The 12,946-nt window shown below is 35.5% G+C and overlaps 1 long non-coding RNA gene across 2 annotated transcripts; it reads left to right on the forward strand.

Moving 5' to 3' along the window:
- Positions 535-3,270, forward strand: LOC109948474. Of its 2 annotated transcripts, none has more exons than XR_002271106.1 (4): positions 535-716; positions 1,185-1,281; positions 2,258-2,397; positions 2,685-3,270. It is a non-coding gene; the product is annotated as an uncharacterized LOC109948474 (long non-coding RNA). The 2 variants fall into 2 exon arrangements; XR_002271107.1 differs by having other exon boundaries at positions 2,258-2,372.

The following is a 12,946-nucleotide window of genomic DNA, read 5'->3' on the forward strand; positions in this document are numbered from 1 at the left end:
GAGCTTTATAGTTAATTTGAATGTGTTGAATGATAATTTAATATGAAACTTAATGTTAAAATGTATAATAAATATTTTTTTTATGCAAAAAAATTAGGAATTCGGGGCGGGTATGGGGGATAGTCTCCTGATGGGGACTGGGACGGGGATTCCCTGAAACCTAATAAACGGGGATGGGTTCGGGGACGGGGGCGGGGATGGGGATGGTATTGTCATACTCGGCTCCTACACGACCCGTTGCCATCCCTACTCTCGTGTCGAATTAGGTATAGCCGCGTGGCTATACTATTTAAAAAAAATTAAAAACTGCGTATAGCCGGTCGGCTATGGCTCCTCATTGATTAAGTGCCCACGTGTCAAAAAAGTATAGCCGCCCGGCGATACTGTAAAAAATCGTATTACAGCCGCCCAGCTATACTATTTATTTTTTAAAAAAAACCAGTAAAGCCGCTCGGCTATACGATTTTTTGAAAAAGTTAAAAAAATCGAACGGGAAAAAGGAAAACAGATTCATAGGCACGTTGGACGGTTCGATCTGATCGAACGAGAGAGAAGAAAGATATGTGATCGACGTCCGGAGAAAAAGCTAGGCTTTCTCAGTCCTCGCTCGCTGCTCTCAAATTGCAACAGGCAAGGGAGGTTGGGAGTGATGGGAGCTCACACAACTCTGATCCCATTTTACCACAACCCCACCAATTCTTGCCTTTTTTTGTCTGGTAAGCCTTTCAATTCTCTATTTTCCCATTTCGATTATTTGGATTTAGACGGATCTTATGGCATATAAATAGCGAGAATTTCATAAACCAAAAAGAAAATTTTGATTCTGACATATTGGGATAGTTGGAACTCGGAAGGCATCAATCAGTTGATTTGAAAGAATACAACTTTAATCTTCTAGCAAAATATAACGCAACCATTGACTACACATGTTTGGAATTTGAAGCAGCCGGAAAAAACCAATTCTCACAATGATAGAAATCAAAGGAAAATATTATGTTTCTTTATGGATAAACATTGTTGGGAGAGAAAAGAAAGGTTTTTTTTGTGTGTAGTGAATGTATAATTGTATATGCCAATGTGTATACAATTTTGTCTGGTTATGCGTTTTTAGTGTCTCATTGTAGACTTGTAAATTTAAGGACTTGTAGGAATTCAGAAATTGATTTTTTAATCTGTCAATGTAGTTTATAGGGAGCTTTTGCTGGGGCATTTGGGGCAGGAATCGGGTGTATCTGGTTGAAACCGAAATACTGGGGCCAATCTTTTCTTTGTGCAAGTCAGGTATGATAATAGAGTAAAGATGTTATAGATGTAACATCCATGGCTAATGGTTAAAGCTCATTTTTTTGGTATGTAATCATATGGATGTCATTGAACTTCATAGAAACTCTATGTAGGAAAGTAAGTTTTCAAGCATTGGAAATGGCATTTTATTTTCTTCGTAAAGTCTTTCCATAGCTTAGTTTTGAAGCCTGGTATCAAATGTACGGTATTCCCTCCTGCATCCCTCTTCTCTCTATTTTACATTATGATTGGAATCAGGCAATAAAGAGTCATGAAGACCGTTGACCTCTTTAGGTCAATGATGTGCCTTCCACATAGTTAGCTTGATTTTTTATTGTTACAATACTTAGTTGGATTTTATTGTACTTAGTGTTTGGGGTTGAGGATGTTCACAGGATTTTAGAGGACATCTCATTCATCCCCTTTCTAACTATTTTATCATTAATAAAATCCATATTTGTTACCAAAAAAAGAAAAGAAAAAAGGGGCTTACTTTGAGGTTACTACGTGCACCCTCTCTCAACACTGAACGAAAGACAGGCATATGCACTCATATGACTTATGATCATATTGTTGCGTAATTGTGGATTTATTTTTCTTTCATTAGGCAGATAGTGGTCATCACTGCAATGGATGTAGCTTTTGCTGGTCTAATGGTATATAGAATAGTGATAGTTTGTATGTCTCACTCTTTTACATCATTTGCTTTGTACCACTGGGAAAATAGGATCTCAACTCCAAATAACTAAACTTTATTCAAATAGGATTGTGACTCATAACATGCATTCACCACACTAGCTTATTGTTTTATTTTGTCCAAACAAGGAAAGTTCAGACATACCATCTTTTGATCATTGATGAATCATAGGCAGTTAGGATTTTGGCCTCTAAATGATTTAGTTGTCATTACTCTGTTGCTCTTTCCTTAATAACCTCTGGTTCTTATTTTTTCAAAATTATGATCACTATGCAGGTTATCATGAAGGCTTGAATATTTGACTGAGTAGGGGAAGAAAAAATTCTTACGCAAGTTCAAGTATCATTTAGTGCATATCTCACCACTCCCCTCAATGGGATCAATACAAGAGGTCAGGTCCCCTGATCAACCTTGAGGTATCAGTTCTGTTTTGTGGTTAATTTTATTATCATTAGTTTCAAGTGACTTTCAGTTGTCAGTGTGGGACAAAAATCTTTTGCTGTATAATGTGCTGTTACTGTACTTACTGTTACTTGAACAAGGCTCGACGAGTCAGCAGTTGTGCATGTGAACACTGATCACATAGGTGCACAGGAACAAACATCATTTATCTTTCGTATCGTTTAGGGGTTTTTACAATCCTATTGCTGTTTTGTCGATGAACCCTTGACTAACATTTTGGTTAAATGTTGTCACATAACAGAGTCTTGGGGACAAAATTGAGGGGCTATTGACTGAAAATATACTCAGTAAAGTTTTGTTGATTGTTATTTCAAACTGGCCTTTCAACATCGTCGCCAAGATGGGCAACTTGCCTTTCAATCTGCCTTTCAATCTGGTTGTATTACTCATTGGCTTACAGTTAAATGTGATAGCAAAAGGATTTTCTAAGAATGTTTGTTGTGAACTTTAGGTCAATTAATGCCTGGATGCAATTCGTTGCATATGGATGTTCAAAGATAGCAGTCTTCTGGATTACACTTTATAATCCACAGCTTCAGCTCCTACTTTTAACGGTTGTGATATTTGTGAGAGACCATTTCAAAGGACTGAGAATAAGCAAGAAGTTGCTAGCAAGTTAGTAGAGAAAAAGAATCGCCTTCAGAATGGGTGGAGTGATAAAATTGCACTGAATTTTTTTCCGTATCCCATCTGGTTTGTTGAATTGATTGGGGCATTTCCATGTATCAAAGTAAATATTTTGTACGAGAATTTGTGAACTGTTTTCATGTAATATGTGTACATACATATAAAGATAATGAAAAGAAGGTTTTTATGTTGCTTTTCTATTTTTCAGCTCATAATATCCTTGAGGATCGGGGAAAGGTGGAAATTAAAATTTTCTTCTGACATTTACCGGCAGTTTTCTTCGACGTTGCAAATAGTTGTTTAACCACAGCGAGTGACGGTTTGTTTCGCTGCTAAAGACACTTTCTCGTTACTAAAAGTACGAAAACCGTAGCAAAATATCAAAACCCGTCGTAACAAAGCGTTACAGTCATATATTCGCTGATTGTGGTGAAAAAGATGCATCTTCCTCGTGAAAAGATGGTGGCGGTGCAAGTTATATGCATGGTTGTGTTATGAAAGGATCATGAAGATCATCAGCTTATGTATAATTAAACTTTTTGCACAATTATTACTATCTAAACAAAAGAAAAGAAAATTATAGAGACCAATGTTGATTAAGCTTACTTGAAAGAATCCCAATTGACGACAAACTGTTTCGATTTCTTGGATAACTATAGCTTGTTCATGAGAACCTTGTTTCATTTTGCCAAAATCAATAGTGGGCGCATTGGTGATGTCTGGTTCAAACTTGGAAACTATAGAATTCAAACAGAAGTAGAGAATGAAAAAGGTTCAAATCTTAATTTTTGGTACCACTTTTCTCAAAAGAGACAAAATTGTGCTTTTGTTTGGACTTTGTGCAGGGATGGGATGCAACCAATAAAAGACAGTTTCCCTCTTTTGCATTCTCATTGGAATTGGGAAACTGAACTTGTGGATCATAATTTTCTTCCCCTTCTGTATGCACATTTACTGGAATACGGGAACTGGCAATTTCTCATGTTGGTGCTGCTTCAGTTGCAAATCCGACTACTGAGGGTACCTAGTTAATGTATAAAACCCTATATTCATGGACTGTTGGAACCAAAAAAAATGGCGTATCATTCCATAATTATGATGAGAGTCAATGGGAAGAAAAAACAAATTTATTTTGATTGGTTTTTCTTTTCATTTTGAGGAAAAATCTACAGAAACACTTAATCACATTTGCAATATGGAAGCTGCAAGGTTTGTGTTGAGTGTCTGCACAAGCAAACTAATTTCTCATCTGAATTTCTTGTACAAAGCAAACAAGCATATATGTTGTTCGCAAAGTCAGCAAAAAGAGAGTTTGGAGTTGGAGGTGTTTAGCTGCTCACCAACCGTTCGGCTTTACTACTTTTTTTGAAAAACTTTGAAAAAAAAAAGGGGTATAGCCGCGCGGCTATACTGTTTCTAAATAAATATTAATAATATTTTTTTTTTTTAGAAAAAGAAATAAAAACAGGGTATAGCTGAGCGGCAAAATTTTGACAAATTACAACTTAAAATTTCGAGACCCACACTATATATGCCACAGACGCTGGTTGGCGTGGCATAAAGCATTGGCAACACCCTGCTTGAACCACAATTTGGTGATTTGTGGCGAATATGTGGCCAACACCCATCAGCTACGGGTTGTCTGGCTAAGTGTAAGATTGGCCGCGGTATATCCGTGGCTTATATGGGGCTTTTCTAGTAGTGATATAATAAATATGCCTATGATGGGAGCAAGGACCTTTAATTCTTGTCTGACCCAACGTAAGCTGGCAAATTCTGAATTGTAATTGAATCAATAATACTGATCATAAGTCACATATTATGTTATTTTAGAGGGATGTCTGCTGCTATAACCAACATAATCTGTTAATTCACCATATAAATTCGCTCCAACACTTGGAGAAAAGAAAGAAAAAATTGTCATGAAACAAGGAGCAACGATGCAGCTAGCTATACTAGTGTACACATGTTAACAAAAACAAAGCAAGCCAAAGCCAAACTTTGAAAGAGAAAACCTTGAAAGAGAGAAGGATAAGCTTAGATGCTACCAAGGATTTGGTGTGAGCCAGGCGACTGGACGGGTGAATAAAGATAAACCAGAATCGATGCAGTGTCTTAGATGTATATCATGTAGATCATTAGTGTCACTGTGGAGTACGTATTTGAATTCATGGCATTTCTGGCATAGAAACAATATCCAGCTTGAAGACTTGAAATGCTTCAGCATAATTAGGTGGACATACAAGCAGATTCACAGTATGATTGTCCGGAAAAGTAATCATAATCAAGTCCTTTGATGTAGAGAAATCTTTTGCAAGGGAAAGATGACCCTTTTTTATCCTAAATATATAGTCGAACCTCTCACGATCTGGCAGCCTGGGGGTGTCGTCAAGTACAACCAACCTTCGAGCTGTGTAGTGGAGTTGTTGATCATTTGTGTCAAACTGATACACTAATAAAAACTGGGACAGGTTCTTGGTTGCAGCATATAGCTTCCCATCGATGAACTCTATAGATTCAAAGTTGAGGACCTCCTCATCAATTCGGGTCCATGATTTATCAGTGGGTCTACAGACACCCAGCCACGTCTTTTCAATGCCTCTGGAAAGGCAAGCCACAATACATGTACATGGAGGGATGGGGGGCTTGGTACTGAAGAGGCTACAAGTTTACTGATGGAGGCAGCTGTGAGCTCATGTTTGCATGATGGAAGCATCACTCGGCTACCAGAGATGGGATTCAGTAAGGCAATTATGGATCCAGTCCCATCAACTCTCATCAACCACCCCTCAATTGACCCAACATATTCATCATGCGCATCATCACTCGGCAGATTTAATTTGTAAAACTTCGGCTCATACTCACAGTAGCTTAAAAAATTGCGATCACGAGAACAGAAAAGCCATGGAAGTTGAGGAGCAGGACGACACCGTTTGCTGGAAATTGCCCTATCAACAGAGTCTCGCCATGAACGGCATACTGAGCGACACCGAAAATAATCGAATATGGATAGCCTTTGTAGAACCGATTGCATGATATCATCTGGGACTTGTTTGGACCACTTGCTGTAGGAAATAATACTGCTAAATTGCTATAAAATAAACAAAAAACACTACAAACAAAATAAATTTTTACAACAGTAGTATGTAATTAAAAGAACCTTAATTGAGTCGAGGCAAGTGTTGGACACTCTGACCTTAAGACGAATTACGCCCCACACTGGTGCTTATGGTTCACTAGCGTTCGCCTCCCAGGATACAACGACTCCCCTCCTTATGAAAGAAGCACTGCAATTCACAAGGAACTTTGAACCAAAATTATGCAGGAAACTCTCTTTATGCAAACTCTAATGCTCTCTACATTTGAAAGTATGTATCTAGAGAATTAATTGAATTAATAAAACTGCAGGAGGATTGCTCTATTTATAGATGATGAAATACCCTTTCCAAAAAGGTATCCCAATCTGAAAAGGCAAACAGTGTATCCTTTGGTCTTGAAGAGTTGTCACCCCCCAATTGAAGATGTCTTTACCCAAGAGTCATGTTTTTAACCCAATGGATTTTATTAATTTCCATTCAAATAGAAAATTAATATTAAATTTCTCACAATCCCCCACATGATTGGAAATTAGTTTCAACAATATGCAAATGATAATGCAGACTTAGAGAGAGTTCCTATTAGAAGAATATGGCATCTGGATAGGTAGCTTTTGGCTTTGAACATTCCATAGTGAAGTACTATCGGATTTACTTGGCTAATCAGTGAACGTGATGTCTTGAACTGTTCAGCCGTTTGTGTAAATCCAGACAATAATACTCACTCAATACCCTTCTAGACATATCTGGTTCGATCGGTTGTGCCCGTTTTGGCCCTGAGCAACTCCTGGCATTCATAAGTGCTTTAGAGAATTTAGCCCTAAAAATTCTCATGGAAACGGCCCTATTTCACACTTATATAGGTGATTTCCTATTGGTAATATCCTCTCATATCTTACTCGGATAATCAAGGTATAGGAATCATTAAAAGCATAGCTTAACCTAAACACATTTCATACAACACTGTATCATCATAGGATATGGGTAGGAGAATATATCTCTGTAGTGTTATTTTTGAGTTATCATAATTTAGTTGTCCCTTTTGAACCTAGATCTTGGGATCTCCAGTCAACTAGGTTGGGTTTCCACTATGACTACTCATTTGACATGGGCTTTAACCCCATTCCCCTCGATGATCTATAAACTTGTTCTCCGTTCAAACCTTTAGTAAATGGATCCGCCAAATTATCTCTTGACTTTATGTAGTCAATGGTAATTATACCACTGGAGAGCAGTTGCTTAACGGTGTTGTGTCTTCGACGTATATGTCGAGACTTGCCGTTGTACATATTGTTTTGTGCCCTTGCAATTGTAGATTGACTATCACAATGTATACATATAGCAGGCACAGGTTTTGGCCAACATGGAATATCTTCTAAGAAATTACGTAGCCATTCAGCTTCCTCACTAGCTTTATCTAATGCTATGAACTCAGATTCCATAGTAGATCTAGCTATAATAGTTTGCTTAGTAGATCTCCATGATATAGCCGCACCTCCAATTGTAAAGACATATCCACTTGTAGAATTGGAGTCTTTAGTATCAGATATCCAATTAGCATCACTATATCCTTCAAGTACAACTGGATATCTTGTATAATGCAATCCAACATTTTTGGTGTATCTTAAGTATCTTAGAACTCTGACTATAGCTTTCCAATGATCCCTTCCAGGATTACTAGTGTATCTGCTTAATCTATTAACAGAGTAAGCTATATCAGGCCTTGTGCAATTCGTAAGATACATGAGACTACCAATAATACGAGCATATTCTATTTGTGATACACCATGACCTATATTCTTCACAAGATTAAGACTTGGATCATAAGGAGTTCTTACTGGACTAGTATCATACTTGCTAAACTTCGCAAGTATTTTCTCAATATAATGTGATTGGGATAAAACTAGTCCATCAGATGTTCTAGAAATTTTAATTCCTAGAATCACATCTGCTACTCCCAAATCTTTCATGTCAAAATTTTTGGTCAACATTTTCTTGGTAGATTTAATCATCCCAATATTGCTACCAATAATTAACATATCATCAACATAAAGACAAATAATGACAAAACCATCTTGAGTGCTTTTCATATAAACACATTTATCACACTCATTGATCTTGAAACCATTTGACATTAATGCATTGTCAAATTTCAGATGCCATTGTTTTGGTGCTTGCTTTAACCCGTACAAGGACTTAACAAACTTACATACTTTCTTTTCTTGTCCAGGAACAATAAACCCTTCAGGTTGTTCCATATCAATTTCCTCATCTAAATCACCATTTAAAAAGGCCGTTTTCACATCCATTTGATGTATCTCAAGATTATGCAATGCTGCAATTGCAATTAACATTCTTATTGATATTATTCTCATAACTGGTGAATATGTGTCAAAATAATCCAATCCTTCTTTTTGTTTATAACCTTTGACAACAAGCCTTGCCTTATATTTGTCAACCGATCCATCAGCTTTCATCTTTTTCTTAAAAATCCATTTATAACCCAATGGTTTATTTCCAGGAGGAAGATCCACAAGTTCCCAAGTGTGATTTTGCATGATGGATTCAATTTCGGCATTAATAGCCTCTTTCCATAAAAGAGCTTCAGGAGAAGTCATGGCTTCTTGTAAGTTTGAGGCTCATTTTCTAACAAATAAGTTAGAAACTCAGGACCAAAGGATTTGGTTGTCTTAGCTCTCTTACTACGCCTGGGTTCATGTCCAGGTTCTGGTTCTGCAGTCTTTTGGTCTATATTTTCTTGATGACTTTCTTGGTTATCGCTATTAACATTATCTAAGGTTCTTTTAAGTGTATTTCTTTCTTGTGCATCCTTATAAGGAAATACATTTTCAAAGAAAGATACATTCCTTGATTCAATAATCGTATTCACATGTACATCTAATATATCAGATTTGTGTACAAGGAAACGATATGCACTACTGTTAATGGCATAACCGATAAATATACAGTCAATAGTTTTGGGTCCTATCTTAACCTTTTTAGGGGTTGGAACCGCAACTTTAGCTAGACATCCCCACACTTTCAAGTATTTATAGGAAGGCTTGTGACCTTTCCATAACTCATAAGGTGTTTTGTCTAACTTTTTATGAGGCAATTTGTTGAGAATGTAATTAGCAGAAAGTAAAGCTTCCCCCCACAAATTCTGGGGTGCTCCAGAACTTACTAGCAACGCATTCATCATTTCTTTTAAAGTACGATTTTTGCGTTCAGCAATACCATTTTGCTGAGGTGAGTATGGAGCAGTAGTTTGGTGAATAATTCCGTGTTGGGAACAAAACTCACCAAAAGGTGATTCATATTCACCACCTCTATCACTTCTTAATATCTTTATTTTCCTGCTAAGTTGATTCTCAACTTCACTTTTATAATGTTTGAACATTTCTATGGCCTCATCTTTGCTTCTTAGCAAATATACTTGACAATATCTTGTACAATCATCAATAAAAGTAATAAAGTACTTTTTACCACCTCTAGTTTGTACAAATTTCAAGTCACAAATATCACTGTGAATTAATTCTAGAGGTTCTGTACTTCTTTCTATAGACTGGAATGATGATCTAGTTAGTTTTGCTTCAACACAGGTTTCACATTTATTATGGAAATCAATATGAAACTTAGGTATTAGTTCCATGTTAATTAATTGACGCAATTTGTCATAATTAACATGCCCTAATCTTCAAGATAATTAACACACAGAAATTAATAATACAATACCGATAAGAAGTATAGCAAACGCAATATGCAATTTATTCAAGATAACAGTAATACAGAATGCTATATTTCACAGATACAGTGAATTTAATGTATGTAGATAAATATAATCAGAATTTATAAACAGAATAAAAAATGATGCCAAACAGAAAATAGATTCCAAATAAATAAATAAAAACGATGCTGTATATTTAGACTTTGTCTAACAATAGAAACAGAAGGCAATCAGTGTTTGTGGCAATCTTTATTTAAGGGTCCCGATTATTATAACTTAGCTTTGGTTAACTTCGAATTGTATAAAACAAAGGAAATTAACAGGAAACCAATTCAATCGAATAAACAACTAATAAAAAGATGTTTTGCTGTTTGTACCAAAATCAAACCTTTTTGCAGCGTTAACAATTAAATGCACAAAACAGATTAATGTATATAGCAATTATCAAGGATAATTCGTCTTAAGATTGTAGGAAATAATACTGCTAAATTGCTATAAAATAAACAAATAAACACTACAAACAAAATAAATTTTTACAACAGTAGTATGTAATTAAAAGAACCTTAATTGAGTCGAGGCAAGTGTTGGACACTCTGACCTTAAGACGAATTACGCCCCACACTGGTGCTTATGGTTCACTAGTGTTCGTCTCCCATGATACAACGACTCCCCTCCTTATGAAAGAAGCACTGCAATATTCTCAACTGGGTATCCACTGCTGCTGTTGCTGACTATCACCCATTTCTTCCTAATTTTTGTCTGCTTAGACTTGGCATTCGAAATATTCTCCATCCGATTCCTCATCATCATCTATAAATCCTTAATTAGTTATTATTGATCTGATATCTGAGCAAGCAAGGGAAAAATCAAAGATTATTGTCAATTTAGCTGAATGTAGACACAGATAATGATCAAAATCGTCGAATTAAAAACCAAAACGAAACACAGACAGACAAAAAATTTCTTCTCATACTAACAAAACAATGTAGCTATGGAGAATATATATATATTATTAGTTTATTTTTACTCAAGGGAACAAGGTTTCTGAATCCTACCCAACCCAAGTAAGTGTTTCATATAATTTGGCTGTAGACACGTGTTTGTGCAAATAATCTCACGGGAGAATATTCGCTTCTAGATCCTTTAACCTTCGATCTTCCTTCTCTCTCTTCCTCGATTCCTGTAAAAAAGACTGGAGTAAATAGACCACACCCGGGGGGTGTTGGCCAAAGGCCCTCCGATGCCTAAGTTAGTTCGAGTGTTTGTAGGAAAACAATAGCTAAGCAAAGGGTACGGAGTTTTATGTAGGGTGTAAACCGGGTGGCCGGAGCCGTGTGTGGTGGCCGGAGCCGTGGGGAGAAAATATGGAGAGTGGAGAGGGAGAGAGAGCTTCGGGTATTTTTCTCTGGTATAAGGAGTAGGTTTAGATGTCCCTTGAATGATGAATGAGGTCGTCTATTTATAGGAGCCTCGGGGCTAGGGTTTCGTAGGAATCCAGTTGGGCCTGATAATATCTGAATTAAATATATATTATCTCTTAAGAAGATAATATCTGAATTAAATGATATTATCTCTTAAAAAGATAATATCTGATTTAAATGATATTATCTTCTCTTTATTAGGATAATATCTTAATTAATAATATTATCTCTTTAAATAAAGATAATATCATATTAATTAAGATATTTATCCCAATTAATTAATTAGCCAGATAAACTGGTTTAATTAATTAATTAAAGAGATAATCTTCTTTTCCACGTGGCGTGCCCTGATTGGAGACGAAAATATATGCTCCCACAACACGCACACGACCTAATCGACTAATTACAAGTTGCATGTCAAATAGAATTCAAGGGATCCAAAAAGGTCCTACAAAGAAAAATAAAATAAAAACTAACCTGGCCAACAAGATTGTAATTATATCCAACAGATTCAATTCAGAAAGAATATATGTATATGAGTTTATATAGACGTATGGAGTTTCCTTGTGGCGTTGTGGGATTAGGATTCCTGTTATGTTAAAAATAAAAAATTGACAGCCAAATATCCTTATAATTAAAACAATAAGGGTCTTAAGCCTAGGATTATGACTACTTGACTATAGTATATCAATTAATATAGAAATCAATATTAAATCATTAATTAATCTAAAGAAAATCAATATCATATTATTAACTAAATTAGCAAATCATGTGATCGTACCTCGTGCAACCTCTTCCTCCTTGAGTTGGCTACTGATTATATGAATACAATAAAGAGAGCCAAATTAGAAAAATAAAAATAAAAATAAAAAATAAGAAAAGATAATTTAAAAACAAAATTGGCTTTTGCTTAAAGATTAAAAAAAAAGAAAGCATAAGACTTACTTTGGAGTTGTGCAATTGGTGTTTGTTCCTTAAAAAGTTCGTTTGCTCAAAATTAGCTTTAATAAAATTGGTGTTAATCCTTTGTAAAAACTAGCCTCTCTGCACGCGCTTCTGCGTCTGCGAGAGGCTTTTTTTTAAAAAATTTAAATTTATTTTAGAATTAAAAAAGATAATGGATAGTTGTGTTCCATAAAAATAGGATTCATTATCTGAATTTTCTTTTAATTTTAATTTTTTTAATATGAAAAATTGTGAATTTACCATATTATCCTCATTTAATTAATAATTTTAATTCTTAATGTTTGCATTAACCAAGGGCATTTTCTGGTATTTTGAATGTTTCACCATTCTCTGCCTTTTGCTTTATATATATAGATAACTCCTCCCAATCCCACATAAATAAGGAGTTGTGCAGTGTAAAGTTGTCTTTTTAAAAAAATCCTTGTTTAAAAAGAAGAAGAACAAAGCTTGTTAAAAGGCCTTTTTTTTTTAATGGCCTTTTATCATGTTTTAAGTAGCCCATATCAGAGCTTGTTAAAGCCCACGTTTAACCTTAATTCAGTTTTATTTATTTCTTTTTTTAAACCCTGGTTTAAAACGATGTTGTTTTGGCTAGGATGTTTTATAAAAAAAATTAGGCGTGCTCAGCAAAACTTGGTTTTGGTTGAGGCAATTTGTTGAACAAGTT

Source organism: Prunus persica, chromosome G1, assembly GCF_000346465.2.
Source record: "Prunus persica cultivar Lovell chromosome G1, Prunus_persica_NCBIv2, whole genome shotgun sequence".
Lineage (NCBI taxonomy): Eukaryota > Viridiplantae > Streptophyta > Magnoliopsida > Rosales > Rosaceae > Prunus > Prunus persica.